The following is a 16,713-nucleotide window of genomic DNA, read 5'->3' as shown; positions in this document are numbered from 1 at the left end:
GACTCCTCCTCTTCCGGGGCCAACTCTGCCCTGATTTCAGTAGCGCAGGCCTGCGCTACTTTCGCTAGCTATCGCAGGCTTGTGCTAACAGCGCAAGCCTGCAATAACTTTGGAAAATGAGCCCCTAAGAGCTTCAAAGAAGAGAACCAAAAGAAGTCAAAACCACTTTTTTATATATTGAGAGAAAGTCAGCTGATGTAATAACATCTGTGACATTCATCAAAGCATTATGAAATGTCAAAAATTCATCTCTGATGACAGGGAACTGTTGTGAAGACATCAAGGTTGTTGCGACAGTCGCTGCCCGACGTCTCCACTCCACCCACCTTACCTCTGTGGCGACTCCTTCTTGCTTGTTGGATGTTTGGCTGCGCAGCATCATCTTGCCGCCCTCCTCCGGCGTCCCCGAACTGGCAAGAAGCTGCACTCCACCATGTTTCCCAGATGCTTAAGGGTGCACGTGTGGTGCGGCCCCGACTCAAGTACCAGCAGTTGGGCGTCCCCGTGAGATGACGTCATCCGCATCGCATATTTAAGGTCTCTGAATTTGCTAACTAATCGAGTTAGCAAGGAAAGGTTTTCTTACACCCCTAGCTACTCTGCCTCCTTGGACTTACCAGGGGTACCCACTCCTCGGGGGCCTCATTTCTCTTTTGCCTTTCAGGTTGCAGTCTGGAACTGGTACTCGCTCCTCGAGGGCCTATGTTCTCGGACCTGCTTCTGAATACCACTTCTGCCAGGAAGTCATCGCTGCCTACAACACCAGTGAGTTACCATCTTTCTCTCAGAGCTTTCCCTGGAACTAGGTACTCGCTCCTCGAGGGCCTAATCCATTCCAGCTCCTGGGCTGCTTCAAGAGACTATTGTGTGAATGTTACCATCAAGGTTCTATTCCTGAACTCTGCATACCCTGCCTACTCACTATACTTAGTTTCTCTACAGCTCTGCCATCCTGGGATCGCTGTTCCAGTATCTGAGGGACTACAGCCCAGCCGGGCACTTCCAGCTCACTACTGCCACCTCTGGTGGTTCAGTATACTGTTTAATAAAAGAACTAGTGTGTGTCTGTCTCCAAACTCTAAGCCTCGGGATCTTCCCCCGGGGGCGTGGTCATCTGCCACTGGCCCAAGGATCCACCCACAACTATCCCAAACAATAACAGATTGCTAACTCCATGGATCCGGCACAACTCAATGCATTGCAGGCCATACCGGACCTGGCCCAGCGCATTGTGGAGCAGCAAGACGCCTTGGAGAAACTTACTTCAGTGTTTCATCAGCTACACACACAGAAGGTTCAAGGAACAGCTTCCAGCCATGAAGGTCAGTTACCGGAGGTAACTTTAAAGACTGCTGTACCACTGGCAGCTCCAATCCGCTTTTCCGGAGAAATCCAGAAGACCCGGGGCTTTTTAAACCAGTGCTGCATGCATTTTGCCTTACAGCCATCATTGTTTCCTACGGCTCTCTCCAAGACTACCTACATCTTTTCATACCTGAATGGTAGGGCCTTGTCTTGGGCATCTACCTTGTGGGAACGCAAGGATCCCATTTTGCAGGACATAGAAGGATTTATGGACTTGTTTAAATCCGTGTTCGAAGACCCTGCTTGAACTTCTGTAGCCAGTTCTGCTTTGGTTGAATTGAAGCAAGGCAACATATCTTTGGCTGAATGTGACATAGAGTTCAAAATTCTTGCAGCGGAACTCTGCTGGGACCCCAAATGTCTCAAGACTCTCTTTTGTAGAGGCCTGGGTACCCGTTTAAAGGACGAGCTGGCTGCTCGCGAAACACCTGACTCGCTGGACGATTTAGTAGCCTTGGCCACTCGAATTGATCACTGGCTCCGGGACAAAGTGAAGGAACTCCAGCCTAAGGTGTTATCTGGGTTGAAACAGGCTAGTGCTGCATCTGCACCTCGGATGGTTCCAGTAATCATTGCTGCTGATAAAGATAAACCGATGCAACTTGGTCATGGATGTTTGACTTCCAAAGAGAGAAGACTTCGGAAGAAGCGTGGCCTTTGCATGTACTGTGGTCAGCCCGGACATGATGTCTCTACATGCTCCATTTGTCCGGAAAACGGACGGGCCTAAGTCCTGCAGGAGGACTGTTCTTAGGCCATACTGCGCCCTCTCCTCTGCTCTCTCTCCCAGTCTCCTTGACCTACGGACCGGTCACGGTTCAGACTCCTGCCCTAGTGGACTCAGGGGCAGGAGGCAACTTTATTCTCAGACATCTAGTGGAAGACTGAAGGAGTCCCCTCATCAAATTAATAGATCCACTACTGAGTCACCATTTGAAGTGGGTTTTGGACGTTCCCCAGCACCACCACTTCCACTGAAGCTCGGTGATGTCCCCAGCAGCTCAATCCACTGCTGCTGATATTCATAATGCTTTCTACGTTTCAGTTCTGAAACCGCTCATACTCAGCGAATTCTCTTCCAAATCTCAAGATCCACCTGTCATCAATGCAGAAGACGACTTAGAATTCAAAGTTGAAGAGATTCTGGATGTTCGTAAAAGAGGCAATACTTTTGAATACCTTCTAAATGGAAAGGTTTTGGCCCTGAAGAAAACTCTTGGAAGCCTCAGACCAATATCCTGGACAAGAGATGCTTCGTCAGTTCCACATTGCGCAACCTTCAAAACCCAAGCCTGGTACCTGAAGAAGAGATCGCCCTTTGAAGGGGGATACTTTTCTGACCATCGCTGCCCGACGTCTCCACTCCGCCCACCTTACCTCTGTGGCGACTCCCTCTTTGCTTGTTGGATGTTTGGCTGCCACGGCATCATCTTACCGCCCTCCTCCGGCGTGCCCGGAACAGCAAAATGCTACACTCCGCCATGTTTCCCAGAAGCCTAAGGGCGCGCGGCGCAGCCCCGACTCAAGTACCTGCAGTGGCGCGAACCTCAGGGGTGTCCCCCTGAGATGACGTCATCCACACCAGATATTTAAGGTCTCTGAATTCGCTAACTAATCGAGTTAGCAAGGAAAGGTTTTCTTACTCCCCTAGCTACTCTGCCTCCTCAGACTTACCAGGGGTACCAGCTCCTCGGGGACCTCGTTTCTCTTTTATAGAAACATAGAAACATAGAAACATAGAAATGACGGCAGAAGAAGACCAAACGGCCCATCCAGTCTGCCCAGCAAGCTTCACATTTTTTTCTCATACTTATCTGTTTCTCTTAGCTCTTTGGTTCTATTTCTCTTCCACCCCCACCATGAATGTAGAGAGCAGTGATGGAGCCCCACCATGAATGTAGAGAGCAGTGATGGAGCCTTTCAGGTTGCAGTCTGGAACTGGTACTTGGTCCTCGAGGGCCCATGTTCTCGGACCTGCTTCTGAATACCACTTCTGCCAGGAAGTCATTGCTGCCTACAACACCAGTGAGTTACCATCTTTCTCTCAGAGCTTTCCCTGGAACTAGGTACTCGCTCCTCGAGGGCCTAATCCATTCCAGCTCCTGGGCTGCTTCAAGAGACTATTGTGTGAATGTTTCCATCAAGGTTCTATTCCTGAACTCTGCATACCCTGCCTACTCACTATACTTAGTTTCTCTACAGCTCTGCCATCCTGGGATCGCTGTTCCAGTATCTGAGGGACTACAGCCCAGCCGGGCACTTCCAGCTCACTACTGCCACCGCTGGTGGCTCAATATACTGTTTAATAAAAGAACTAGTGTGTGTCTGTCTCCAAACTCTAAGCCTGACCGGTGGTCCCTCTCGGGATCTTCCCCCGGTGGCGTGGTCATCTGCCACCGGCCCAAGGATCCACCCACAACTATCCCAAACAATAACAAAAGTACTCATCAACATAGGATCAGCTACCAAAGTTGCCTGTAATAACAAAGGACAACATAAAAAAAACCAATCAATTCAACCCAAAAATACACTAAAATCCTAGTCTAAATTTAGAACGTGTGGTGCAACAGTGTTCAGTTTGTAAATCCATCGCTGTTCCAAATGAAACAACGTCATATCCAAATTACCTCCTCTCCAATTTGGTCTGGGTTGATCAAGCACACAAAATCTGAGATCCTGAAAATAATGGATCAGTTTGTCACAGTGTGCTGCTAGTGGGGCATTTGAGCAATATAAGGAGATATTTGAATGAAATTCAGTCATCCTAGTCCTGATCATCCTTTTTTAGTCTTGCCAATATAAATAACATTTACCATAAGGGCATTGTATGAGGTAAATCAAACCCTATAGATGAACAACAGGTGTGATATTTCAAAGATATATTCTGATTAGCCGATGCCACATGAATAGTGGAAGTTTGCATAGAGACATTACATCCTGTGCAATTACCGCATGGTTGATGAAAGCCAATAATGTTGGCAGAACCACCAGAAGACAGTTGTTTGATAAAATTAGACTAAACTAAGGAATCCCTCATCACGTATGTACGTGAACCACAGGGATTCTTTAAAAACTGGATGTAGTTGTAAAATATGCTAATCATTTAGATTTGAAGTTCAAATAGCACGGACACCCACAGAGAATGGAAGAATACAGATAATACATGCTTGACGAACATCATGTAGACCAAAGGAGAAATAGCCATTGTTGATGGCTGTACTTGGCACACAGGTATGCTTTCCTAACACATGACTTCAGATATCCTCGAGCAAGGAATCTATTTATAATGCTTTTGCCTGAGTCTGATATTCAATGACAGAGGAGCAAAGCCTTTAAAGTCAGAAAAATTGACTTGTCAGTAAACTCTCTTTCAAAGCCTATGGATGGGCACTGATGAAATGCAAAAAGGTATTAGAAGTCACAGGTTTTCAATACAACGAAGTTGCAAACCCATCTCAATTTTCCAAATCATACTGTCTAAAAAGGAGATTTGATTTTCTTGGAAATTAGCAGTGAGTTTCAAATGACAAGTATGAGAATTCAACCAAATAAAAAATCATCAAAACAGATCTTGTGCCCTTCCATAATATGAATATAACATCTATGTACCATTTCCATGTAGCTACATGTGTTTGATGAGAGTATTAAGCCACTGTGCTTCAAAAGCACCCATACATAAATTTGCCAGATCAGGAGCCATGGTGGCCCTCATGGCAGTGCCACAAATTTTCTGATAATAGCATTGGTCAAAAGCAAAAATATTTTAGTGAGTGCAATCTCCAACAGATATATAAGAAAATCAGTGGCTTTTCTACTTTGAGGATGTGGGCGATGTTTCAAAACCTCCTCAACTATTAGAATAACTTGTAAGGAATATTGATATAGAGCACTTCAACATCGAGTGTGACTAGAAGTAAACCAGACATGTCAATGTGTAGCTGATCCAGAAATATAATCATATCTTGTGAGTCTCTGATGTATGATGGCAAAAGTGGAATAAAAGGAGCCAAAAAATAATCAATGAAACAGGATAGAGACTCAAAGAGCGAGTCTCTCCCTGATACAATAGTGTAACCCAATGGGTCAATTAATCTCTTGTGGATTTTAGATGGCATATTAAAGACAGGAACTTTTGGACATGATTTGCATATAGTCAAATTCTAAAAGGAACCATGTTTTATAAGATTCTCTCTCCTATTGATAGAATTTGCTGAATATTTTTGTTATCTTTGGCATGTGAAGGTATTGTAGGATGTTGGAATGGCTGTTCATTATTGAATGTATGTTGTGGCAAAACACTGTCGCCCAAATTTTCAAAACCACAGGCGCATAAAATCGATAGATACGTGCGCGGCCAGGCCAAGCGTATTTTTTTAAATGGCCCAGCCATGATACGTGAGGAAGTGCTGGGGTTCACAAAAGGGTAAGGCTGGGGAGGGGTCTGGATGGGAAAGGGGCGGGGGCCGGCTGGGACAGCGCAGTTAGACACTGTCCTGATGAAGCGCGCACTGGCTGGCTGCTGGCATACGGAAGTTATTTCTGGTCCAGAGGAGTAGTAAGTAAACAAAAAAACTGGAGATAGATAGGTTTAGTTTAGGGATCGGGGAGGAGATGGGAAAAGGGAGGAAGGGTAGGTAGGGGTATAGGAAAGTTCCCTTCCAGTCCACTCCTTAATTGGAGCGGATTGGGAGGGAACTGAGCAAAGGCCCAATCGAGTCGCCATGCATACTTTATAAAATCCCCCCCTATGCGTGCACAAGTTGCAACCCTTCCATGCATGCAAGCACCGATATTAAAATCGGTCTCGCATGTGCATGCAGAAATCATATTTTATAACATACGTGCGCCAACATGCACATGATATAAAATTGGCGTGTTCAAGTGCGTGTACTGGGAGCCATGCGCACATGGACACACATTAACGCCTTTTAAAATCAGCCCCTGTATGCCTTACACATAAATTTACAATGGAAGTAGCTGACAAAACTGATTAAGCTTTTGTTGTTTCTAAATTTGGAATCCTGTATTTTAATACATTGCCATTTTTGAATTCTTACATATTTTCTATATGTTATCTTTTTGCATGACTGCTTGGCTAGTCTTGTCACAAGTTCTTTGTTACTTTTTATCTTCTGTTATGTATGATTCTTGTTTTTGCAGTTATAAAATCAATACATTTATTTGAACTAAAAAAAAAAAAGAACCAGAGTGCAGGAGAGACCAAACCAAAACAGGACCAAGACCAAGACTCATACTCTGGCAGACACAACAAAGACAAATAAGGAACGAAGATATAAGGCAATACAAATGGGGCCAAGGGCAAGAAACAATAATGCAAGGCAAACCACAATGTGAGGCCAAAATCAGGACAAAACCAGGAACAGAATTTGAAACCAAGCTGTGGCATTGAGTAGGGCATGAGGCAGGCTTATATGTGAGGCAGCATAGAACATGGCTGCCAGCAGGACCTCCAAGCCATAGACCTAGAGGACTAGATAGCAAGTATTCAAGAACCACTGAGGACCCATGCTGGTAAGAAGCAAGAACTGCTCACAGACCTTCCCAATATCATCAAAAACTCCTTCCGCTGCCTAATACTTTGTGAAGTAACAGAAAACCCAGCAAAAAGACATTCAGCACCAACATCAAACATATCATGCTGTAACAACAGTAACTTCAAGGACTCCAACAATCCTACTTTTGAAATGATAGTACTGTAAATATTTCACTAGATCCTAGAACATCAATATATCTCCTATTGCAGAAACAAAACACTCTTAATACATATGTTGCAAACTGCCATATCAAACCAGAACTAACACCCAGAACATTGGCCTACAAAAAAGCAACAACAAAAACATTGCAATGTGGCCTAGAACACAAATATACTTCCCATTGGGATGGAAAGGTTGAAAAAGAGAACAAACTGGACTGTTTCAGGTCCCTACATAGGAACTACAAGCTAGCAGATTCCCTCACCTTTGTCACACATGTAGAACTTGGATAGACCTTCACATAATACAAAATAGAACCAGAAACATGCAGAAAAAAACCAGAAATGGAAACCCCAAGAAGCCAGAGTCTGTAAGAAGTTTAATATTGGAGAAATCAGAAATCCATCCTACAGTCACCTTTTACCTACCTATCTGCTTTCCATCTCCCACTCCCACTCTCTTTCCCTAGCTCCTATGCCCCTCTGTTTTTCACTCAGTCTCTAGTTCCCCATTTCCACCTTTTTATTTATCCCCTTCCCAGCACTCATCTTCATACCAGACTCATCTCTTCTATTGCTCATCCTCTCTTATCCCCTACCCAGCTTCCCATTCACCCTTTTTTATAGAAACATATAAACATTATGGCAGAAAAGACCATATGATCTACCCATCCTCCCAACTAATTTAGCTTTATAATTTTCATCACTCCCTCAGAGATTTCCTGTGTTTATCTCATGCTTACATGAATTCAGATACCTTTTTTGTCCCTACCACTTCCACTGGGAGGATGTTCCATTCATTTACTACCCTCACTATAAGGAAATATTTCCTAAGATTACTCCTAAATCTACCCTCTTATCCTAGACCCTCAGTTCCATTCAATGTGGCTCACCTCCTCTGCATGGAAACCTTTGAGATATTTAAATCTCTGTATCATATCTCCCCTTTCCTGCAAAAGTGGCATTGTGAGACTCAGAGGTGACAGAAGAATATTTAGAGCCTGATGAGGAAAAAGATAAATTGCTTAACAAACATAAATAAGATTAGAAGCAAGATAAACAATTGATTTTCAGAAAAGTGTGCTCATGGGAAGCTAACTATACTTAAAGTGGATAAGGTAATGGGGCTGGATGGGATACATCTGAGAATACTTAGAGAACTTAGAAAAGCTCTGGACTTTACTGACTGACCTTCTCGATGCTTCTTTAGAGTCAGATTTTGTTTTGGAGGATTGTAGACAGACAGATGTGGTTCCTACTCATAAAAGTCTTAGAGAAGAGGTTGGGAACTACAGGCCAGTTAGACCGACTTCTCTAGAGAGCAAATTAATAGAATCGTTCCTAATCTTTAGGAATTAAATTTCAGTGGATATCATCCACTGAAATTTAATTCCTAAAGATTTTTTTAAAATATAACTTGTTAAAATAAAATAAAAAATGGAGGTTGGAGGATGCGTTTATGATTAAAGAGTTAAAGGCACCAAGGGGGTTGCTGTATACATTGTATGAAACCATTCCCATCTCCTACAAAAATTTTTTATTAAATTAAAAAATACAAAAAAATTGAATTGATTTTCAGTGAACATCTAATTTAAATATTATCACCAAGTATTTGTTGTAGTATTGAAGTGTCCACTTGGTGTGGAATCTCTTTTGTGGATAAAAGAGAGGATAGTACAGTTTCTGGATTCCAATGGATTTCAAGATGTGAGACAGCATGGTTTTACCAGAGGTAGATCTTGTCAGATAAATCTGATCAATATTTTTGATTGGGTGACCAGAGAATTGATGTAGTGTACTTGTATTTCAGTAAGGCATTTGACACAGTTCTGCATGGGGACAAAAATAAATTGATTGCACTTGGAATGGGACCTAGAGTAAGTGACTGGGTTAGAAACTGGCTGAGTGGGAAGTGACAAAGGGTAGTGATAAATGGAGTTTACTCTGAAGAAGGGTGTTACTTGTGGTGTGCCTCAGGGATCGGTCCTTGGGCAGGTTCTTTTCAAACTTTTTGTGAGCAACATGGTGGAAGGATTGTTGGGAAAGGTTTGTCTTTATGCCAATTATACCAAAATCTGCAATAGGGAAAACAGCCATAAAGTTGTGGAAAACATGAGGAATGGTCTAGGGTCTAGCAGCTAAGTTGTAATGCTAAAAAGTGCAGAGTAATGCATTAACGGTGCAAAACCTCAAGGGAGAGGTACAGTATTGGAGATGAAATTCTTCTAAGCACAAAAGAAGAGCGGGATCTGGTGGTGATTGTACTTGATGATCTTAAGGTGGCCAAACAGGTGGAGAAAGCGATGGCAAAAGTCAGAAAAATGCTTGGCTGCATTTGGAGAGGAACAATCAGCAGAAAAAGGGAGGTGATAGTACCCCTATATAGGTCCCTGTTGAGTCCTTATTTGGAATACTGTGTACAGTTATGGAGACTGCACTTTCAAAGGGCTATAAACTGGTTGTAGTCGATCCAGAGGGTGGCTACTAAAATGGTCAATGGTCTTCATTCTAAAGCATGTGGGGATAGACTTAAAGATCTAAACATACTGTATATACCCCAGAGGAAAGGCAAGATAGGGAGATATGATAGAGATATTTAAATATCTCAAAGGTCTCCAAGCATCAGTCTCCTTTTATAAATAAAAATATTAAACTACACATCATTCCATTGAAATGTTATATTGCTTCCAACAAAGATTTAGTAAATGCATTAATGCAATAATCTTTCTTTGAGATAATCCTCTGTAATTCCAAAATTCCATATTTAGGTTGTCTAGCCTGGTGGCTTTTCTATTTGTGCTTTATAGGAATAGTTCTTTTAAATATTTTGAAATGTAAGGTAAAGTTTAATTGACAGAGAATGGGATACAGCATTTATAAAAAATAATTGTTCTTATATGAACCAACTTTCTGTTTCCTTCTTGACTTGGTCTAGCTGGGGGTAACAGTTATTGTGCATTGAATGTGTATACAGCACTATGACAACATATATTTCATTTATCAGCATTCCTTTCTTCCCCCAATAAGATTGAAAATCATCACCCTTTTTATTTATTTATTTATTTATTTATTTATGTATTTGTTTATTTATTTGTTGAGTTTTATATACTGTCATTCGGTAGAGCCATCACAACAGTTTACAAAAGTATACATTTTTCTTAGCAATTGTGTAACAGAAAAGCAATGTGAAAGTTATACATTTTCTTAGCAGTTGTGCAACAGTAAAAACAATTTGAACAATATCAGAAATGAGCATATCAAGTTATTATTATGCATCCAAATTGAAAAATAAAACATTTCTATGGGCCATTTCCTTGTTACAGGAGCAGTTTCACTTGCTTTCTTTCTGTATTTATTTCATTAGGTAATCATATAAATAATATTGCTATTGTTTCACCTACAGGGTAGTGAATAAATGTAATGTATCCATTCTTTTCCTAGCCAGTCATGAAACTAAAGCAGAACATGACTGACAAAAAGCCTCTATAATTCTGCAAGCAGCATATATTTTTTATAGTTTAGGAAGAGATGTGATCGGCACAAATATAAATAAGTAAATCCCATGAAAACTCCTGGAGATTCTCTTCTTTTAGAACTACATTGTTGAATGAAAGGAAATAAATTCCATGCACACACCCTTTTTTTTTTTTTTTTTTTTTTTAAAGTATGCTATAAATTCAAGCTTCCTGTGTATCAAATACAAAGAAAAACTCCTTGTGCAGAAGATCTGAATTCCATAACTGTTACTAGCAAAGGTCACTGTAAGAAGTTGCCCCCGGCAATTCGCTGAGAATTGATTTCTGGGCCTTGCTCACTTCCACAGACTTACAAACTGCAGAACAAATGTACTTTTCATCAAGAAAAATTATTCCATTTCAGATTTGGGTACCAACCCTTTAAGCAAAACAAGCACATAAAACCCAAATCCTATAAGGTCAATAATTATTAAGCCTCTCAGTAGCAAGATAATTGGCTGTGTTATAGCTAACTCTTCATATTTAGGTTTGCCTACTCCATAGTATTACTTGCAAAGGATGTGATATCTGGTGGTCAGGATACTGGTGAGGGTAGGTTTCAGAGAACATATTAGCCCCATCCTGCAGAATGTGTACTGGCTGCCAGTTGCCCAGCATGTGCTTTTTAAAGTGCTGGTTTAGCATTTAAGATGCAGAACTCATTGGGCCTAGTCTATTTAATGCATAAGTTAACAAGATATCAATCTGGATGTCACTTTGGTTCCAAGTTGCAGGTTGTTTAGAGGATCCTTCCTTGCAATTGAGTGATGTTACGGCTAATGCCCATGTTTTTTTCCCGTGCTGTCCCCCAGATTTGGAATAAACTGCCTGGTGATTTATGCCAGAAGAGGGCGTTAAAGCAGTTCAGGAAGGAATTAAAACCATCTATTTCCTACAACACAATAGATACCATGAGCTGGAAGCTTCTTAATGAAGGAAAGGTTCAGTTGCTGTGTGCAGGACTTGTTTGTATTATATTTATTTATTTATCTATTTATTTATTTGAACAGCTTATATGCTGCATCTTTCATAATACTGAACAGTGCAGAATACATGAAAACACATCCATAAATATATAAAAGAAAAAACACTGTAAAATCAATAATACATACTACATTCACAACAATTATCCAGTGTGCATTTATGATTTATTATGAATGATTCTTGTAATCTGTTATGAGTGTTTTTGATTGTGGATAGGTAAAATATCACAGTTATCAATAAACAGGTTGTGACTGAAAATTGGCCTAAATCTATTTAGCTAGATTTAAGCCTGCTGTTCCTTCACACAGGGATAGAAGTCTAAGGGGGTTATTTTCTAACTCACGTTATGGCCTTTTCGCATGCAAAAAACACCTTAATGCATGCAAAAAGCACCATAATGCATGGTGCAATGCTAATTTTTAAAATGGGAGGAGTTTGGGGTGAGATTTTTGGAAATGTGGGCTGGCTTCACAAAGTCATATTGCACAGTTTTAACTACACCTTTTTAATTGGGATTAAGCTGTGCAATATGCCCATAATGCAAATTGTGATTTAGGTGAGACTGAGACTAGCTATAAGGCCTGTCTAGTAGTTAGCTATTTATGCTACTATAGGAGGCCCACCTTGTAACTCAAGGTGAGGTTTAGATAGTAGTGTAGGGGTTAGGGATAACTTTGACATGCAGAATGAGATGTATGAACAGAACAGTACACTCTTAGCTTATAAGTTGAAAGAACATTGTACAAATCTCATCTTTGTGTGAGTTTCCTCACTCCGAAGGACATCAAATCTTCACAAGTGTGCACTGTTCTGTTCATACGTCTCACTCTGAATGTCAAAATGCCCCCCCCCCCCCCCAGTGGTTGCAGGTAGGAACTGCAATAATTGTGGTATTACACTCTGCAGTGATACCTATGTGAAGCACTAAGGGGGTGGTGTCATTTATCAAAGTGCTATATGGCGTTTTCGCATGAGAAAAGCACCTTTACTGCATGCATAAGCACCATTACTCATGGTGCAATACAAATTAGGAAATGGGGAGGAGTTTGGGATTGCTGGCTTTGCAAATTGCAAAGCTATATCACATGGTTTTAACTACACCTTTTTCATTTGTGTTACGCCGTGCGATATGGCTTTATCGCACTTTGCAATGTTTTTGCAAATAGTGTTTTAAGCTGCTGGGGCGGGGAGAGGGGGAGGGAGAGAGAGAAAGAAAGAAAGAAAGAAAGAAAGAAAGAAAGAAAGAGAGAGAGAGAGAGACTAGCTATAAGACCCTCATACTAGGTAGGTATGTATACCTCTATATGAGGCCCATCTAGCTACTCGAGGTGAGGTTTAGGTATTAGAGTAGGGGTTAAGGGCCACTTTGACATGCAGAGTGTGACGTAGGAACAGAACAGTGCACTTTTGTGAAGATTTGATGACCTTCGGAGTGAGGAAACTCACCCAAAGATGAGATTTGTGCAGTGTTCTCTCAACCTAGCTTGATGTTACCCAGATAGAGAGTCCATCAAGCTAATTTTAGCAGGCTAATTTTAGCAGGCTGTTTCCCTGCCACCAACTAAACCACATCTCCAGGAATGCCCTCTTTTTGAATGGCTAAATATAGTTACATGGTAAAATAACCAATCTCTCGCTGTTTACAAATCCATCCCTGCCAGTCTATACCAGCCTATCAGACATATCCAGCTATGTGGCTGCCTGTATTTGCACTATGTACGTTACTCAATAAGAGTTCATTCTTACACAGTGGCTATGCTTATTAATATGTATTCAGATTAAATCAGTAAGCATTATTAAATAAGTTTTATATATTATAAATGACATATAACTGCATAAATTATGACATACAACAGCAGGTACAAATTAAAGAGGAGCATGTGGGAGTCCATGAAAATTTTGGAGGTTGAAAAGAGGTCCGTGCTCGCAAAAAGGAGGACCTTGTGAGACTGGAAGATTGGGCTTCCAAATGGCAGATGAAATTTAATGTGGATAAGTGCAAGGTGATGCATATAGGGTAAAATAACCCTTACTGTAGTTACACGATGTTAGGTTCCATATTAGTAGCTACCACCCAGGAAAGAGATCTAGGCGTCATAGTGGATAATACTCTGAAATCATCAGCCCAGTGTACTGTGGTGATCAAAAAAGCAAACAGAATGTTAGGAATTATTAAGAAGGGAATGGAAAATAAAATGGAAGATGTCATAATGCCTCTTAACGCTAGCAGCTGCCACTTACCCTTGGTGTCCTGCATCCCTGTCCTCAGGGCCCCTTCATCCCCACATATCAACACTTACACACTTTACCCTGCAGAATAGAAAACCAATGAAACTGTTATTGGTATCAAAAGGCCTCAGTTTTATTTCTTTAACATATAATAAACTTCCCCGGGTACCCAAACTGATGCGCTGTCGCTGACTGCCCGTCGTAGTAACCAAGCCAGGCATCTTTCTTGCCTTGGGCCCTTGCCGTGTCCCCGCACACAGGGGGGGCCCAACCATCAGCGTGTTCTGTGCCCCCACCATTCTGCGCTTCCCCCCCGGCGCTGTCCGACTACCACGCCATCCATTGATGCCACCGGCACCACTTACAATATGTCCAACCGGCCCGGGTAACCGCCCTCCCTCCCAGCTGCGACATTAACCCAAACATTGCACACATTTTTACTATATTTACTAACAAAAGTATCCTAACTGTTGACAGTATTCATTTTTAAACATTGTTGTACTACCATTATTCCCAACTCCCTGAACAGATCATTCTCCCTTGCCCTTTCCTTAGGGCAGGTGGGTGGGTTTCCTCTGCGTCGACTCCCGGAAAAAGGGGGGTTTTCCCTTGTGCACGGCCCTTTGAATGTCCGGCGACATCATCAGCCGGCGCCTCTGTCGCCTCCGATGACGCGCGGTCAAGGCTGGCGGCGTCATCGGTTAGCGCCTTGTCACCTCCGATGATGCGTGCTCCTCTTCACTCCTCACATGCCCCCCCCCCCCACCATCGGGCCGCCGTCCTCCCTGCAGGGAGTGGCGCGTACGTTATGGGGTGGGCTCCTGCCAGGAAGCTCAGGCTCTGGCCAGGAGGCTCAGGCCCACCGATTTATCACTCTATGATGAGACCGCACCTTGAATACTGTGTACAGTTCTGGTCACTGCATCTCAAAAAGGATATAGCTGCACTGGAGAAAGTGCAGAGAAGGGTGACCAAAATAAGGGGCATGGAACGGCTGCCTTATGAGGAAAGGCTAAAGAAGTTAGGGCTGTTCAGTTTGGAGAAGAGATGACTGAGGGGGAATATGATAGAAGTCTTCAAAATCATGAAAGGACTTGAACAAGTTAATGTAAATCATTTATTTACTCTCTCAGATAATAGAAGGACCAAGGAGCACTCCATGAAGTTAGCAAGCAGCTCATTTAAAGCAAATCGAAGAAAATTCTTTTTCACTCAGCACATAGTTAAGCTCTGGAATTCATTGCCAGAGGATATGGTTACAGCAGTTAGTTTAACTGGGTTTAAAAAAGGTTTGGATAAGTTCCTAGAAGTTAAATCCATAAACTGTTATGATGGTAATTAATAAGCAATAGTAGCTTGTGATCTATCTAATGTTTGGTTATTTGCCAGATACTTGTGACTTGGATTGGCCACTATTGGAAACAGGATACTGGGCTTGATGGACCCTTGGTCTGACCTAGTAAGGCATATCTTATGTTCTTATATTATGTTCTAAAAGGTCAGGAACCCCTGGTCTATAAAGTTTTAAATAATATTCGTACATATATTTTTTTAAATAGGTGAGTAAAGTATGTACTTTCAATGCATTGAAATACATGGTTTCACTGCATCGCATGCATTCGCACATAAGTCTACATATGCGCATTGTTGAGTGGTCAAAATCCATGTATTTTATAAAATGCACATTTATTGTATGCGCAAGTTATAAAATATTATGGCAAAAGTATGCATGGCCATATACACTTGTATATGCCACTGCATGCACTTGTTTGAACGTTATCCTATAATAGTTTATTAATGTTCTCAAATTTAATTCTGAAAACGGTTTGATTTTACCAGTCCAGGGTCTAAATTATAGTTCTGTAAATTAAATCATGAACTGAAGTCTATGCAAGTGACATAAAATAAATGGATCCAAGGCATACTGAATAAGAATATAGCATAGCTCCAAAGCACACATGGCTGGATTTTCAAAAGGTTACGCGTCGCCGGGCCTATTTTCAAAAGGCCCGGCGACGCGTGTAAAGCTCCGGGACGCGTGTAAGTCCCGGGGCTTTACTAAAGGGGTGGTCCGGGGACGGGGTGGGGTCAGAAGCCTCCGACACAGCGGCCATTTGCCGCTGTTGGCTGGCATGTGCAACTGAAGTTTTGAAACAGAAGTTAAAAAGAGAAAAAGGGAGGGGGGAAAGGGAGGGGGAGGTGGGGATAGGGAAGTTCCCTCCCAGGCCGCTCTGATTTCGGAGCGGCCTGGGAGGGAAAGGGGAAAGCAGCGCGGCTTGGCGTGGGCTTGATGGGGGTTCGGCGTGTGCAAGGAGCACAATTCTGCAGCCCCCCTGTGTGCGCCGACCCCTGATTTTATAACCTGCGTGCGCAGGTTCTAAAATCGGGAGCACATGTACGTCCGCGCGCACGTCTTAAAATCTACCCCACATTGTATCATATAATCACAAGGAAGGCTCAAATGCTAACCTGCAGCTGGAGGGATAAATTCAGGACATAGTAACATAGTATTGACAACAGAAAAAGACCAAATGGTCCTTCTAGTCTGGCCAGCAAGTTTCCTATGGTAGCAACTTCCACTTTGTGCAGGTTACCCTCATGTTTCTGTTAAGGGTAATAACTGCCGCTCCATGCAGGTTAACCCCAAGCCTTATTTATTAACAAAGCAACATTTTTACTGGAAGACGAGCCTTCTTGAAAATTCAGGCAATGCTGCTTGATGTTCTTTGCTTTTGAACGTGGCCATAGAAGCAGTCCATTTCCAAATATTTTAGCCCTCCCTCTTTTTCAGTACATTACCTCAGAATTCTTTACAGTCCAGAAAAAATAGGGACGATTTGGCAATCCTATACTCAAGGTATGCAGTGCTGTACAGAAAACCATTTGAGAGACTGTCCATGGTCAGGG

The sequence above is a fragment of the Rhinatrema bivittatum genome, chromosome 9 (assembly GCF_901001135.1).
Source record: "Rhinatrema bivittatum chromosome 9, aRhiBiv1.1, whole genome shotgun sequence".
Classification (NCBI taxonomy): Eukaryota; Metazoa; Chordata; class Amphibia; order Gymnophiona; family Rhinatrematidae; genus Rhinatrema; species Rhinatrema bivittatum.
Note: the sequence above shows the minus strand (reverse complement) of the source record.